The following is a 16,045-nucleotide window of genomic DNA, read 5'->3' as shown; positions in this document are numbered from 1 at the left end:
ACCCTGGCCAAGTCGCCATGCCAACCGACCAAATCGCAGGGGCATTTAATGCAAAGGTAGCCTGACACCTTTATCCTGACGCGCGCCCTTCAGTCGACAGAGCCGAAGTGACCGCAGTCACTTCGCCGCTCCACTGACCGGCCTGACAGAAGGACAGCGCCGCCTGCACCGCTCCGACTGCTGCGCCACTCGACAGAGTGAGGCTGACAGGCAGTCAGGCCCGGCCTTAGGCACCATAGGAAACTCCGCTTCGCCCGACCCAGGGCTCGGACTCGGGCTCAGCCCCAGAAGACGGCGAACTCCGCTCCGCCCGACCCAGGGCTCGGACTCGGGCTTAGCCCCTGAAGACGATGAACTCCGATCCGCCCGACCCCAGGGCTCGGACTCGGGCTCAGCCCCGGAAGACGACGAACTCCGCTTCGCCCGACCCCAGGGCTCGGACTCAGCCCTGGCCTCAGCCGACGGTCTCCGCCTCGCTCGACCTAGGGGCTCGGACTCGACCTGGGCCACGGAAGACAGACTCGACCTCGACCTCGGAGGAGCATCCACATCGCCCAACCTAGGGCGCGGACCGACCACGTCAACAGGAAGCACCATCATTACCCTACCCCAAGCTGACTCAGGCTACGGGGAACAAGACCGGCGTCCCATCTGGCTCGCTCCGCTAGATAAGCAATGATGGCGCCCCACACGCTCTGTGACGATGGCAGCTCTCAGCCCCCTTACGGAAGCAAGAGGACGTCAGCAAGGACTCGACAGCCTCGACAGTTGTCCTTCCGCCAGGCCCCAGCGCTCCTCCGACGGCCACGACACCACACGAACCGGGTGCCAAAACCTCTCCGGCTGCCACGATGGCATGTACTTAGGGCGCTAGCTCTCCTCCGCTAGACACGTTAGCACTCTGCTACACCCCCATTGTACACCTGGATCCTCTCCTTACGCCTATAAAAGGAAGGACCAGGGCCCTCTTACAGAGGGTTGGCCGCGCGGGAAGACGGGACGACGCGCAGAGTCCCTCGCTCTCTCCCACGCGGACGCTTGTAACCCTCTACTGCAAGCGCACCCGACCTGGGCGCAGGACAACACGAAGGCCGCGGGTTTCCCCTTTTTGCCTGTCTCCCTCCTTTGGTTCCCCCCTTCGTGCTCCGTCTCGCGCCGACCCATCTGGGCTGGGGCACGCGACGACATTTCACTCGTCGGCCCATGGATCCCCCGGTCTCGAAACGCCGACAGTTGGCGCGCCAGGTAGGGGACTGCTGCGTGTTGACGAACAGCTTCCCGTCAAGCTCCAGATGGGCAGTCTTCAGCGACCTTTCCAGCTCGGGACAGCGCTCCGTTTCGGGAGTCTTGAGTTCATGTCCCTCGACGGCAGCTACGACATGACACTCCTTCCCCCGCCGTGCGACAACGACAATGGCGGCCGACATCCCGCTCGCCGGCGGCGGAATCGACGACGTCTTCCCCGCGTGGTGGAAGAACAACATTCGAGCTCGCCCCGCCCTCTCCCTCGCCGACGGAAGAGGAGGCGGGGCAACCAAGGCCAAGCAGGAGGCGGCACCTCGTCGGCTGTCGAGCAAGTCGATGGCGCCGGCGCCTCAACGGGGGGGCGCGTCGGGCATCGACCTCGCGTTTAAGACGAAGACGAGCGTCGTCTCCCCTCAACACGCCGATTCCAAGCAAACAGACGATGCCAGCACGCTCGCGAAAGGCTTGTTGGGCGTCACCCTCGTACCTAAGACGACGGTGCAGTCAGTCCCTGACGTGACTTCGTCACCGCCCGTCGACCAAGAGGTACCCACCGATTCCCATCTCACGCCTTTCGGATTCAGCCTCGACCCGCCAAGCGGCTTCGCTTTGGCGGACGCTCTCGTAGAGGCGAGTCCAAACCCTCTGGGGTTTCGTAGGCGGTCACCCTGGGACCGGCTGACGGACGTCTCGACCTACGGGCCCTCTGGGTCCGAGGAGGATGACGTGCCCGACTTCTGTTGGGATTTCTCCGGACTTGGTAACCCCAGTGCCATGCGGGACTTCATGACCGCGTGTGACTACTGCCTTTCCGGCTGTTCCGATGGTAGCCGCAGCCTCGGCGACGAGGACTGCGGCCCAAGTCGTGAATGTTTCCACGTCGATCTAGGGGGTCCCTCCGAAGGCAACCATCTTGGTATGTCGGAGAACGGTGATCTCCCTATGCCTGTGCCTCGCGTTGACATCCTACGGGAGCTAGCTGTGGTCCCCGTTCAGGCGGGGGGTCATGACCCACAGCTCGAGCAAATCCGCGGGGTGCCGGCCAGTCTCGATGAGGGAGCAGGAGCACTTGAGCCGATCCGCCGGGACGTCGGGCAGGAATGGGCGGGCCAACCTCCGGCCGGGGAAATGCGTCATCTACCCCAGGGCTTCCAGCACCGCATCGCCGACGATGTTAGGGAAAGGCCGCCGCCCGCTTCCAGTGGGGTCGGCCAGAACCTGGCTGCAGCAGCAATGCTCCTCCGCGCGATGCCGGAGCCATCAACCACCGAGGGGCGGCGAATCCAGGGAGAGCTCAAGAATCTCCTGGAGGGCGCCGCGGTCCGACGGGCCGAAAGCTCCGCCTCCCGAAGGCAGGGGTACCCATCGGAACATCGCGCCGCGACTTAACGATTCATGCGGGAAGCCTCGGTCCACATCGGGCGCACGCGCAACACAGCGCCTGCGGCCCCGGGTCGCCTCGGCAACGAGCACCATCACCGCGACCGTTGGGCCCACCTCGACGAGAGGGTGCGCCGAGGCTACCACCCCAGGCGTGGAGGACGCTACGACAGCGGGGAGGATCGGAGTCCATCGCCCGAACCACCCGGTCCGCAGGATTTCAGCCGCGCCATACGACGGGCGCCGTTCCCGACCCGGTTCTGACCCCCGACTACTATCACAAAGTACTCGGGGGAGACGAGACCGGAACTGTGCTCGCGGACTACCGGCTGGCCTGCCAACTGGGTGGAACGGACGATGACAACCTCATCATCCGCAACCTCCCCCTGTTCCTCTCCGACACCGCTCGCGCCTGGTTGGAGCACCTGCCTCTGGGGAAGATCTCCAACTGGGACGACCTGGTCCAAGCCTTCGCCGACAATTTCCAGGGCACGTACGTACGCCCTGGAAACTCCTGGGACCTCCGAAGCTGCCGGCAGCAGTCGGGAGAGTCTCTCCGGGACTACATCCGGCGATTCTTGAAGCAGCGCACCGAGCTGCCCAACATCACCGATTCGGATGTCATCGGCGCGTTCCTCGCCGGCACCACCTGCCACGACCTGGTGAGCAAGCTGGGTCGCAAGACCCCCACCAGGGCGAGCGAGCTGATGGACATCGCCACCAAGTTCGCCTCTGGCCAGGAGGCGATTGAGGCTATCTTCCGGAAGGACAAGCAGCCCCAGGGCCGCCCTCCGGAAGATGCCCCCGAGGCGTCAACTCAGCGCGGCGCCAAGAAGAAGGGCAAGAAGAAGTCGCAAGCGAAACGCGACGCCGCCGACGCGGACCTTGTCGCCGCCACCGAGTACAAGAACCCTCGAAAACCCCCCGGAGGTGCCAACCTCTTCGACAAGATGCTCAAGGAGCCGTGCCCCTATCATCAGGGGCCCGTCAAGCACACCCTTGAGGAGTGCGCTATGCTTCGGTGCCACTTCCACAGGGCCGGGCCACCCGCGGAGGGTGGCAGGGCTCGCGACGACGACAAGAAGGAAGATCACCAGGCAGGAGAGTTCCCCGAGGTCCGCGACTGCTTCATGATCTACGGTGGGCAAGCGGCGAACACCTCGGCTCGGCACCGCAAGCAAGAGCGTCGAAAGGTCTATTCGGTGAAGGTGGCGGCGCCAGTCTACCTAGACTGGTCCGACAAGCCCATCACCTTCGACCAAGCCGACCACCCCGACCACATGCCGAGCCCGGGGAAATACCCGCTCGTCGTCGACCCCGTCATCGGCGACGTCAGGCTCACCAAGGTCCTCATGGATGGAGGCAGCAGCCTCAACATCATCTACGCCGAGACCCTTGGGATCCTGCGTGTTGATCTGTCCTCGGTCCGGGCAGGCGCTGCGCCTTTCCACGGGATCATCCCCGGGAATCGCGTCCAGCCCCTCGGACAACTCGACCTTCCCGTCTGCTTCGGAATGCCCTCCAACTTCCGAAGGGAGACCCTCACGTTCGAGGTGGTCGGGTTCCGAGGAACCTACCACGCGGTACTGGGGAGGCCATGCTACGCAAAGTTCATGGCCATCCCCAACTACACCTACCTCAAGCTCAAGATGTCGGGCCCCAACGGGGTCATCACCGTCGGCCCCACGTACAAACACGCGTTCGAATGCGACGTGGAGTGCGTGGAGTACGCCGAGGCCCTCGCCGAATCCGAGGCCCTCATCGCCGACCTGGAGAGCCTCTCTAAGGAGGTGCCAGACGTGAAGCGTCACGCCGGCAACTTCGAGCCAGCGGAGACGGTTAAGTCCGTCCCCCTCGACCCCAGCAGCGACGCCTCCAAGCAGATCCGGATCGGCTCCGAGCTCGATCCCAAATAGGATGCAGTGCTCGTCGACTTACTCCGCGCGAACGCCAACGTCTTCGCGTGGAGTCCCTCGGACATGCCCGGCATACCGAGGGATGTCGCCGAGCACTCGCTGGATATCCGAGCCGGAGCCCGACCCGTCAAGCAGCCTCTGCGCCGATTCGACGAAGAAAAGCGCAGAGCCATAGGCGAAGAGATCCACAAGCTAATGGCGGCAGGGTTCATCAAAGAGGTATTCCATCCCGAATGGCTTGCCAACCCTGTGCTTGTGAGAAAGAAAGGAGGGAAATGGCGGATGTGTGTAGATTACACTGGTCTAAACAAAGCATGTCCGAAGGTTCCCTACCCTCTGCCTCGCATCGATCAAATCGTGGATTCCACTGCTGGGTGCGAAACCCTGTCTTTCCTCGATGCCTACTCAGGGTATCACCAAATCAGGATGAAGGAGTCCGACCAGCTCGCGACTTCTTTCATCACGCCCCTCGGCATGTACTGCTATGTCACCATGCCGTTCGGCTTGAGGAATGCGGGTGCGACGTACCAGCGGTGCATGAACCATGTGTTCGGCCAACACATTGGCCGGACGGTCGAGGCCTACGTCGATGACATTGTAGTCAAGACGAGGAAAGCCTCTGACCTCCTTTCCGACCTTGAAGTGACATTCCGATGTCTCAAGGCGAAAGGCGTGAAGCTCAATCCCAAAAAGTGTGTCTTCGGGGTGCCCCGAGGCATGCTCTTGGGGTTCATCGTCTCCGAGCGGGGCATCGAAGCCAACCCGGAGAAGATCGCAGCCATCACCAGCATGGGGCCCATCAAGGACTTGAAAGGCGTACAGAGGGTCATGGGATGTCTTGCGGCTCTGAGCCGCTTCATCTCACGCCTCGGCGAAAGAGGCCTGCCTCTGTACCGCCTCTTAAGGAGGGCCGAGTGCTTCACTTGGACCCCTGAGGCCGAGGAAGCCCTCGGGAACCTGAAGGCTCTCCTCACGAACGCGCCCATCTTGGTGCCCCCACTGCCGGAGAAGCCCTCTTGATCTACGTCGCCGCACCACTCAGGTGGTTAGCGCCGCGATTGTGGTTGAGAGACGAGAAGAGGGGCATACATTGCCCGTCCAGAGGCCAGTCTACTTCATCAGCGAGGTACTGTCCGAGACCAAAATCCGCTACCCACAAGTTCAGAAGCTGCTGTACGCGGTGATCCTGACGCGGCGGAAGTTGCGACACTACTTCGAGTCTCATCCGGTAACTGTGGTGTCATCCTTCCCCCTGGGGGAGATCATCCAGTGCCGAGAGGCCTCGGGTAGAATCGCAAAGTGGGCGGTGGAAATCATGGGCGAAACAATCTCGTTCGCCCCTCGGAAGGACATCAAGTCCCAAGTCCTGGCGGACTTCGTGGCTGAATGGGTCGACACCCAGCTCCCAACAGTTCCGATCCAGCCGGAACTCTGGACCATGTTCTTCGACGGGTCGCTGATGAAGACAGGAGCCGGTGCAGGCCTACTCTTCATCTCGCCCCTCGGGAAGCACCTACGCTACGTGCTACGCCTCCATTTCCCGGCGTCCAACAATGTGGCTGAGTACGAGGCTGTGGTCAACGGGTTGCGGATCGCCATCGAGCTAGGGGTCCGACGCCTCGACGCTCGCGGTGACTCGCGGCTCGTCATCGACCAAGTCATGAAGAACTCCCACTGCCGCGACCCGAAGATGGAGGCCTACTGCAATGAGGTTCGGCGCCTGGAAGACAAGTTCCACGGGCTCGAGCTCAACCACATCGCCCGGCGCTACAACGAGACTGCAGACGAGCTGGCTAAAATAGCCTCGGGGCGAACAACGGTTCCCCCGGACGTCTTCTTCCGAGACCTGCATCAACCCTCCGTCAAGATCGACGACATGCCCGAGCCCGAGGCACCCTCGGCCCAGCCCGAGGTACCCTCGGCTCAGTCCGAGGCACCCTCGGCTCGGCCCGAGGCATCCTCGGTTCAGCCCGAGGTACCCTCGGCCCCCAAGGGAGAGGCACTGCGTGTCGAGGAGGAGCGAAGCGGGGTCACGCCTAATCGAAACTGGCAGACCCCGTACCTGCAATATCTCCACCGAGGAGAGCTACCCCTCGACCGAGCCGAAGCTCGGCGGTTGGCGCGACGCGCCAAGTCGTTCGTCTTGCTGGGAGACGGGAAGGAGCTCTACCACCGCAGCCCCTCAGGCATCCTCCAACGATGCATCCCCATCGCCGAAGGTCAGAAGCTCCTGCAAGAGATACACTCGGGGGCTTGCGGCCATCACGCAGCACCCCGAGCCCTTGTTGGAAACGCCTTCCGACAAGGTTTCTACGGGCCGACGGCGGTGGCCGACGCCACTAGAATTGTCCGCACCTGCGAAGGGTGTCAGTTCTACGCAAGGCAGACCCACCTGCCCGCTCAGGCTCTGCAGACGATACCCATCACCTGGCCTTCTGCTGTGTGGGGTCTGGACCTCGTCGGCCCCTTGCAGAAGGCACCCGTGGGCTACACACACCCTTGGAAAGGGCTGTTCGCCATCGCCAAAGTTCCGAAGCCCGGAACGAACAAGCTGGCCAACAGTCGGGGCGAGGTCTACACCAACACTTGGAACATCCAACAGCTACGTTGCTTCTACCCTTAAGACGTTTTCAAGTTGTTCGTATACCTCATTCCCACGCAAAATTTGGTCATCAAGGAAGGGTCAGCCTTGCCTCGGCAAAGCCCGACCCTCCCTCGGGGGCTAAAAAGGGGGGAACCCCCTCCACGTTAAAATTTTCAATCAAAAAAGGCTTCCGCGTTCCCCCGGCTATGTCGGTAGCAGGACCCCAAGAAGCGAACGCGGGCGCATGTAAGTGGCGAGGTTGACTAAGCCGAGGGACTCCTACGCCTCTGGGTTACGGATACCTCACTCGTCACCTACCACGAAAAATGACTCCTACTTGGGCAAGCCACCCTGCTACTGACGAGCGGAGCCGGACACGCAAAATGAAAAGGAAAAGGGGCACGACTTTATACTACGATAATAAAGTGTTCAAGCCTCAGCGGCCACAAAAGACACACGTGCATTCAAAGGAAACTGCCTCGACAGAGTTAGGCACCGCCCGGGGAAGGAGCCACGCCTTTGGCTTTGTCCCCACCTTCGGCAAAGTCCACCCCGGCTTCGGACGACGGCGCAGGCGGGAGGATCTCTGCCTCGAAGGTGGTCGCCAGCACCGCGCTCAGCCCCGCGGCGGCCGCGTTGAGCCTCTGGACTTCAGCCAGGGCAGCTTCATCTTCGTCAGGAAGACAATATCCCTCACTGACCCGCTCCAGATCCACGACGTAGTGGGAAGCAAGCACGGCGAAGGCCCGCCTGACGCCGTGGTGTAGCGCCTCGCGGAGTCTGCCGCGCACGTGACCGCCCAAGGCCTGCAGGCGACTTTGAGGGGAGCTCCCTGAGGGGACGTCACCGAAGCCAAAGACCCGGCAGAAGTCCGAGACGGCCTCGGACACGGCCGCATGGTCGGCCTCCCTCTGCTCGGCCGCCCCGGCAAGCGCCCTGGTGGACTCATCGAGGGCGGACTCGAGCTCTGCGAACAGCCAGAACGCAAGGCCTCAAACACAAACGGAGGAAACAAGCTGAAACGAAGACCGAAAATGGCCGGGACATACCTCCGGCTCAGGCACGCTGCTCTGAGGCTGCGGCCTAGGCTGCGGCTAGGTCTGCTGCAAGGGCTCCAGCCCGGCTTTCGGCCTCGGCAGCCCGGCCCCGAGATTAGTCTCGCTCATTGGCGACCTGGTCGAACTCCGACTGTCGTCGTTGCACCTCTGCGCGTGCCGCTGCCGCCTCGGCTCTTAGATCGGTGCAGAGCAACCGAAGGTCCACCACCTCGACGCCCTGCTGAGAGAGGCGTGCAGTAGCCCCAACGAGCGAGGTCCTCAGGGATCGCAGCGAGCCCCAGATGTCGACCTCGTGGCGGATAAACGATGACTTGGCGGCGCTCAGATCCGTCAGATCCTGAGGGAAGGAAGCGGGGCGTCACAAAAGACGCCTTGGTCACAAAAAAAGGTATGCCTGAAACCATTACCTGGAGGATTTTGGGGACGTCCCTGCAGAAGACCTCCAGCAACGACCGGAGCGACCCCACCGTTGCTTCGGCACACTCACAGAGCTTGTCCCAAGACTGCTCCTCCCGCTCATCGTCAAGAACGAAGAAGGGATCCGAGGCCTCCCGGGTCCGGAACCGGAGCAACTGGCGCCGCCCCTCGGAGCTCCGCCGCGCAGGGACAAGGCTGTCGCTCGGTGGGACGGATCGCGTTTCCACGCCCCCCCTCCTCCGAGGCACCGAGCGCCGACGCCTCGGCCATCTCAGCGTCGGCAGCAACAGGTCGCTCCCCAACTGGGACGACAGCGGCTTCAGCAGCAACAGGTGCCAGCACCGGCGGCATGTCCGGTGGGCCCGAGGCCATGTCCGCGCCAGCCGCCTCCTCCAGCACGATGGCCGCCTCGGCAGAAGAGCCAGCCTCGGCAACTCGCTCCATGGCGACTGGTGCCGCCTGAGCCCCCCGCTATGGAGCGCCTTGCGAGAAGGTCAGCTGAACAGCGAGGCCCGACGCGGCACCGGCTGCGGAAGCCGACGCCGTCTTAAGGGCCTTCCGGGGAGCCAGATCGGTCAGGCCATGGCTTCGCTTGCTGAGGAGGAAAGAAAAGTCGCGGTCGGGACATACGAATGAGAAGCCAGGACAAAGACGTTCCAAGATACTTACCCGCTCCGGGCCATGATCAACCGTGCCTGAGGAGAGGTCTCTCGGATCTCGACCCCCGAAGGCACCGCCGAGGTCCGCCTCGCTGCCAGCTTTGGCACCACCCTCGCCTTGGGCACCTTGGACGCCCAGGAAACGGACTGCCCAGGCGCTGCCACGGCGACCTAAGGGTCGCTCTCCTGCGCTGCCGGCGTGGGCGACGGCTCTCGGGGAACAGACGCCTCAGCCTGATCCCCGGGGTCACCTCAACTTCCCCGGCCGAGGGGTCAAGTACCCTCTCGGTCTGCCCCCGCTCTTCGGGCCGGGACCTCGGCGTCCCGACTCCGGGGACTGACGGTGCTAGCCCACTCGGGGGCTGGCTTGACGACTCCTGGCCTAGCCTCAAGCCCGGGCTGAAGCCGAGGCGGGCAGCCATGTCGTCATCCTCGTCATCATCTTCATCATCATCGTCGTCGTCAGGCGTTTCCGGCGATGGCTCCCTCGGGAGCCCCTCCCTCTCCTGCCGACGATGGAGCTTTTCCAAGGCGTCTCGGGCCCGCATCCGCTCGCGGGCCCGGGCCTTCTCCGCGTCCTTCTTTTTCTTCTTCTCCTCCGTGGCAACCCGCCGCGCTGCTCGGTCCACCGCATCCTCCAGGACCCGTGGCCGGGAAGGCTTGTGCCACCCTACCTCTTGGAGACAGATGGAAATCCCGACAGTAAGAACCAGGGGCAACCCGACGCAAGGAGAAGGAAGGAGCGGACACTCACCAGGGTCACGCACCCTTGGTCATGGCGCATCAAGGGCTGGGAGAAGGCGCTAGCGTCCGGTTTTCCCAACGCGACGGCCACCCGCCCGTGGAGAACGTCGATGGGAAGAGGATCCGAGGACATCCGCGAGCCCTCCAAGTCAGCCTCCGGTGTCATCTCCCAAAGCGGCAACCGCCGCTCCGCCACGGGAAGCACCCTCCGGCGGTGGATGGCGGCAATCACTCCCGCGGCGGTGAGTCCCCCTTTCCGCAGCGCCTCCAGGGCCTTGAGAAGGGGCTCGAGGTTCTTCTGTCTGTCGTGCGGGGTCCCATGGCGCCAAGCATCGGCGGCGACAGTGACCACTCGCTGGGAAAACGGCGGGAGCATCTCGCCGTCGTTTCGGAGGTAGAACCACCGGCGCTGCCACCCTTTATTCGAGGACGCAAGGATGGCGGGAATGTACAACGACGCCCGCGACTGCCTCAGCTGGAGGATGCAGCTGCCGGCCCGCACTGCCGCGCGGACCCTTCTCTCCCCCGTCGGTGAAGCAAAGAGCTCCGCGGAAAAGAGATGAGTCCACAAGTCCCAGTGGGGGGCGATCCCCAAATACCCTTCGCACACCACTACGAAGATGGCGGCTTGCGATATGGAGTTGGGGCTGAGGTTGTGCAACTCCACCCCATAGTTGTGCAGGATCGCCCGCATAAAGTGGCTTGCCGGCACACCGAATCCCCGCTCGTGGAAGGAGACGAAGCTCACGACGTACCCCGGCGGCGGGGACGGAGCGGCTCCGCTCGCAGGGGGAATCCACTCCGGCCGCCTCTCATCAGAGAGAGGGCGAAGTAAACCCTCAGCAACAAGATCCTCCAGATCACCCGCCGTGATCGTGGAGAAGGGCCATGGATCGCGCGGCGAGATGATGGTCACCCGGTCGGCCATCACCGAGCAAAAGGGGTGGCGGCGGAAAGGACTGGGTAAGCGGTTTCCTTTTCTCTGGCTAAACCTCTCGGGTTGCGAAAACCTAAGGGGGAGGCGAGAAGCGGAGCAAAGAACCGTCGCCAGACCCTCCTCCGAGTATATAAAGACCAAGGCGAGACCCGTTCAACGTTTCGCCCGGACCCGCCGCGGGATTCAAAAACCCAAAGCGAAATGGCCGTTCCTAGAACGGCTCGCGCACGCGCAACCGCCGCCCCGCGAACCGCACGCCCCGTCGCATTAACTCCGCGGCGGGAAAGGCGGCGCCTCTGGCAGGGAAAGCGAGTGACGCTTCGCCTTCGCCATAATGACCGCGTCAAAAAAGGTACGCCACGTCATTCGATTTCGTATCCTTTTCCTTTTTCCTCTTTCTATCTCTTACAACACGGACCGGAAAAGGGGGATACCCCGAAAAGGATCCTTCTCCGTGAAGGAAACAGGCTCCGAGCCTCCCTACTGATCAGAGGTTCGAAGGCTGGCCCCTCGGAGGGGTTTAACAGCAGCCTCAGAGCGCGTGGGCTCCACACCCACTACTGGTCAGAGGTTCGAAGGCCGGCCCCTCGGAAGGGTTCAACGGTCGCCTCAGGCCACTCGAGCTCCGCGCCCAATACTGATCAGGGGTTCGAAGGCTGGCCCTCGAAGGGTTCACAGCCGCCTCAGACATAGAGCGAGGGATGACCCTGGGTACGTTCGATACATAACCGAGGCTCGAGCTACGCTCCCGAGGTACCCTACGACATTTCCGAGACCAGCGGGAACGATCTTGTAACGGAATCCCATCAGAGGGAGGCATCGAGCCCTCGGACCCCGTCGACAGGGGACCGGGTCCGGCAGATCACCCGCAGGTACTTTTGGGCGCGCCTCTGGGCCTCTAGCTGACCCCTAACAAATGGGGCACGGACGTCCGCTCGGATTACCCGCCAGCAGCTCACCGGAGACACCATGTTCGGCGCCCTCCGAGGGCAACATGGCGCTTTCCCCCCTCCTCCTTGCAGAAAGGCGACGCAGGGGCGTATGTAAAAAAGTCGAGTCTGTCCCTGACCGTCCTCTCGCCCTGTGTAGAGGCTCGGGGGCTGCTCTCGCAAACCCGGCTCCGGCCAAACTGTTGACAGCGTCAACATACCAGCCCGGGAACTTGGGACCCGACCGTGCACCCGGGCTACGGCCAGCTCGCATGAGGGAACGACCAGACCAGCCGAAGCATTGCGCGAGGCATTAAGACCTCGGAGGAGTCAAACCACTCCTCCGAGGCCTCGGGGGCTACACCCGGTGGGTGCGCTCGCGCGCACCCACCGGAACAAAACGCAACCGAGAAAGGCTGGTCCCCTTGCAAAAAAGTGCGACAAAAGCCTCCAAGCGAGTGTTAACACTCCCTTCGAGGCTCGGGGGCTACTGTCGGGACCATAATTAGGGGTACCCTCAAGACTCCTAATTCTTAGCTGGTAACCCCCATGAGCACAAAGCTGCAAAGGCCTGATGGGTGCGATTAAGTCAGGGATCGGTCCATTCGAGGGACTCGATCACGCCTCGCCCGAGCCTAGCCTCGAGCAAGGGCAGCCGACCCCGGAGGATCTCCGTCTCGCTCGAGGCCCCCCTCCAGTGACGAACATACTTCCGGCTCGCCCGAGGCCCAGTCTTCGCCAAGAAGCAACCCTGGCCAAGTCGCCACGCCAACCGACCAAATCGCAGGGGAATTTAATGCAAAGGTAGCCTGACACCTTTATCCTGACGCGCGCCCTTCAGTCGACAGAGCTGAAGTGACCGCAGTCACTTCGCCGCTCCACTTACCGGCCTGACAGAAGGACAGCGCCGCCTGCGCCGCTCCGACTGCTGCGCCACTCGACAGAGTGAGGCTGACAGGCAGTCAGGCCCGGCCTCAGGCACCATAGGAAACTCCGCTTCGCCTGACCCAGGGCTCGGACTCGGGCTCAGCCCCGGAAGACGGCGAACTCCGCTCCGCCCGACCTAGGGCTCGGACTCGGGCTCAGCCCCTGAAGACGACGAACTCCGATCCGCCCGACCCCAGGGCTCGGACTCGGGCTCAGCCCCGGAAGACGACGAACTCCGCTTCGCCCAACCCAGGGCTCGGACTCGGACTCAGCCCCGGAAGACGACGAACTCCGCTTCGCCCGACCCCAGGGCTCGGACTCAGCCCTAGCCTCAGCCGACGGTCTCCGCCTCGCCCGACCCAGGGGCTCGGACTCGACCTCGGCCACGGAAGACAGACTCGACCTCGACCTCGGAGGAGCCTCCACATTGCCCAACCTAGGGCGCGGACCGACCACATCAACAGGAAGCGCCATCATTACCCTACCCCAAGCTGACTCAGGCTACGGGGAACAAGACCGGCGTCCCATCTGGCTCGCTCCGCCAGATAAGCAATGATGGCACCCCGCACGCTCTATGACGATGGCAGCTCTCAGCCCCCTTACGGAAGCAAGAGGACGTCAGCAAGGACTCGACAGCCCCGACAGCTGTCCTTCCGCCAGGCCCCAGCGCTCCTCCGACGGCCACGACACCACACGAACCAGGTGCCAAAACCTCTCCGGCTGCCACGATGGCATGTACTTAGGGCGCTAGCTCTCCTCCGCTAGACACGTTAGCACTCTGCTACACCCCCATTGTACACCTGGATCCTCTCCTTACGCCTATAAAAGGAAGGACCAGGGCCCTCTTACAGAGGGTTGGCCGCGCGGGAAGACGGGACGACACGATGAGTCCCTCGCTCTCTCCCACGCGGACGCTTGTAACCCCCTACTGCAAGCGCACCCGACCTGGGCGCAGGACAACACGAAGGCCGTGGGTTTCCCCTTTTTGCCTGTCTCCCTCCTTTGGTTCCCCCCTTCGTGCTCCGTCTCGCGCCGACCCATCTGGGCTGGGGCACGCGGCGACATTTCACTCGTCGGCCCAGGGACCCCCCGGTCTCGAAACGTCGACACGTACTTAAACAATAATTGATCGAAGGTCAGGCCGGTTTTGACTAACCGACCAGCTGCCTTGAATGTATTTGTTTTCCACGTACCTATCTCTGGTCGTCGTGGTTTGAAGGTATGTGGCCGTTGCGAGTCTTGAGTGGGGCAGGACCGTCCGCTTGAATTCTCCGGCCTGTCCGGTGTGGTCCCGAACCGTCCGCGTCTGTGTGTCGGACCGTCCGGGATGCGCAGCACGGGTTCCTGCTCCTTGGTTCGTGGCTGCCCTCCAGCGCCGGAAGTCGTGATGGTCACCTTAAGGGTTTCCCCTCCATCGGGAGTCTTCTCTGCCACCACTTTTCTGCAAGAAATTTTATGATTCTCATCGGCCTCTCTTGCATTGACGATGACTATCTCCTCGCCTTTGCCTTTATCGGCTATGTTTGGCCGAACCAGGACTTTCTTGCCCTCGAAGTCGATCGTGTTCATTGGAAAGGGCTCTGTATCCACCTGCATTTCCTGAAATTTCAATCGTCCCTCGTTAATGGCCGATTGAATATGTCAACGTAATACATTACAATCATTCGTGGCATGAGAAAAAAACTTATGCCACTTGCAGTATGCCCGACGTTTTAGCTCGTCGGCGGATGGAACAGTGTGATTTATTTTAATATTTCCATTTTTGAATAATTCATCAAATATTCTATCACATTTACCAATATTAAATGTAAATTTAACTTCCTCTTGTCGTTTCTTTTGAACCGGCTGCAAGGAGGAACAAGCCGAAGATTTGGCCTCTTTAGGCCAAACCATTTCAGCAGTATAAACTTCTGTTGATTCGTCGTCCGAGCTACTTTGGTCGCATTCTACTATATGGACATTGTGACGAATGGTTTTGGCAGTTTTTTTGCTTCGGCTTTCACAGGCCAAAGCTCTCTGGTGTAACTGTGCTAGTGTGAAAAATTGGATGACTTCTAATCTTTCTTTTAAATAATATCGCAGACCATTAAAGGCTAATCCTGCCAGCTGTTTTTCTGCTAAATGAATTTGGAAGCATCGATTTCTTGTATCCCGGAATCTCCGGATGTAATCATTAACCGATTCATCTTTCGCTTGATGCAAGGACACTAAATCTACCAAATCTAACTCAGTCACCAGAGAAAAAGTGGTCATGAAATTTTTGTTCTAAATCCCCCCATGACAAAATAGAATTAGGAGGTAAAGTGGCGTATCATGCAAACGCGGTTCATGTTAAAGATAATGAAAATAAACGCATGTGAAATGCTTCTGTGTCGGCCAATTCCCCTAACTGTGCTAAAAACTGGCCTATGTGTTCGTGCGTGTTTTTTCCTTGGTCACCCAAAAATTTTGCGAATTCGGGTATCCTGGTTCCCTGTGGGTATGGGTGGTGATCAAATCGGTTGTCATAAGGTTTTCGATATGATTGCCCCCCAGGGACCATGCTTACTCCGAGCTTATCTCGGAACGCCCCGACTATTTCCTCCCTTACTATATCAATGGCAGCCGGCGCAAGACCACCGGCTCTCTGGTCAAACATAGGTGGGGTTGGCTGGAAATTAGCATGTTGTCTTCCCCCCACTGGTTATGTGGCGCATTGCTACTTGTCCTATATGGTTCATAGGTTTGATCGTTCCTTTCTGGCCTTCTAGGTGGGGCCGGAAAGCTTTCATGGGCTCTGGATCTTGAATTAACGGGCTGATGCATTGCATAGTGTGAAGGGAAGTGTTGCTGGGATGGGTGAGGGTTCAGGTAACAATTCTCCTCAAAAAGGTCATGTGCGAACTGTCCGGACATTGGCCCGGACTGTCCGTGGTTATATGCGGACCGTCCGACTAGGTACTTCAGATTCTGTGCCATATGTGGTGGCTCGGGTGCATGCCTGGGTAACTCATTAAAAATGGGCCTGGCTGTGGCTGGCCTGGACGGTCCGCGATCACGGGCGGACGGTTCGGACATGTGCAGATCGGCTGATTTACTGCCGATTTGCGGTTGCTCAGGACGTGTCCATCGGCATCCCATAAAGGGGTTGGTCGTGACAACCTATAGCCGATGTATTACATGAGTTACCTCCTAACTCAACCTCGTGCGAAGGAAAATTTGCAATGCTAGATTTATCAAATGCACGTGCTAGTCTCCTATAGTCGTTTT

The sequence above is a fragment of the Zea mays genome, chromosome 4 (assembly GCF_902167145.1).
Source record: "Zea mays cultivar B73 chromosome 4, Zm-B73-REFERENCE-NAM-5.0, whole genome shotgun sequence".
Lineage (NCBI taxonomy): Eukaryota > Viridiplantae > Streptophyta > Magnoliopsida > Poales > Poaceae > Zea > Zea mays.
Note: the sequence above shows the minus strand (reverse complement) of the source record.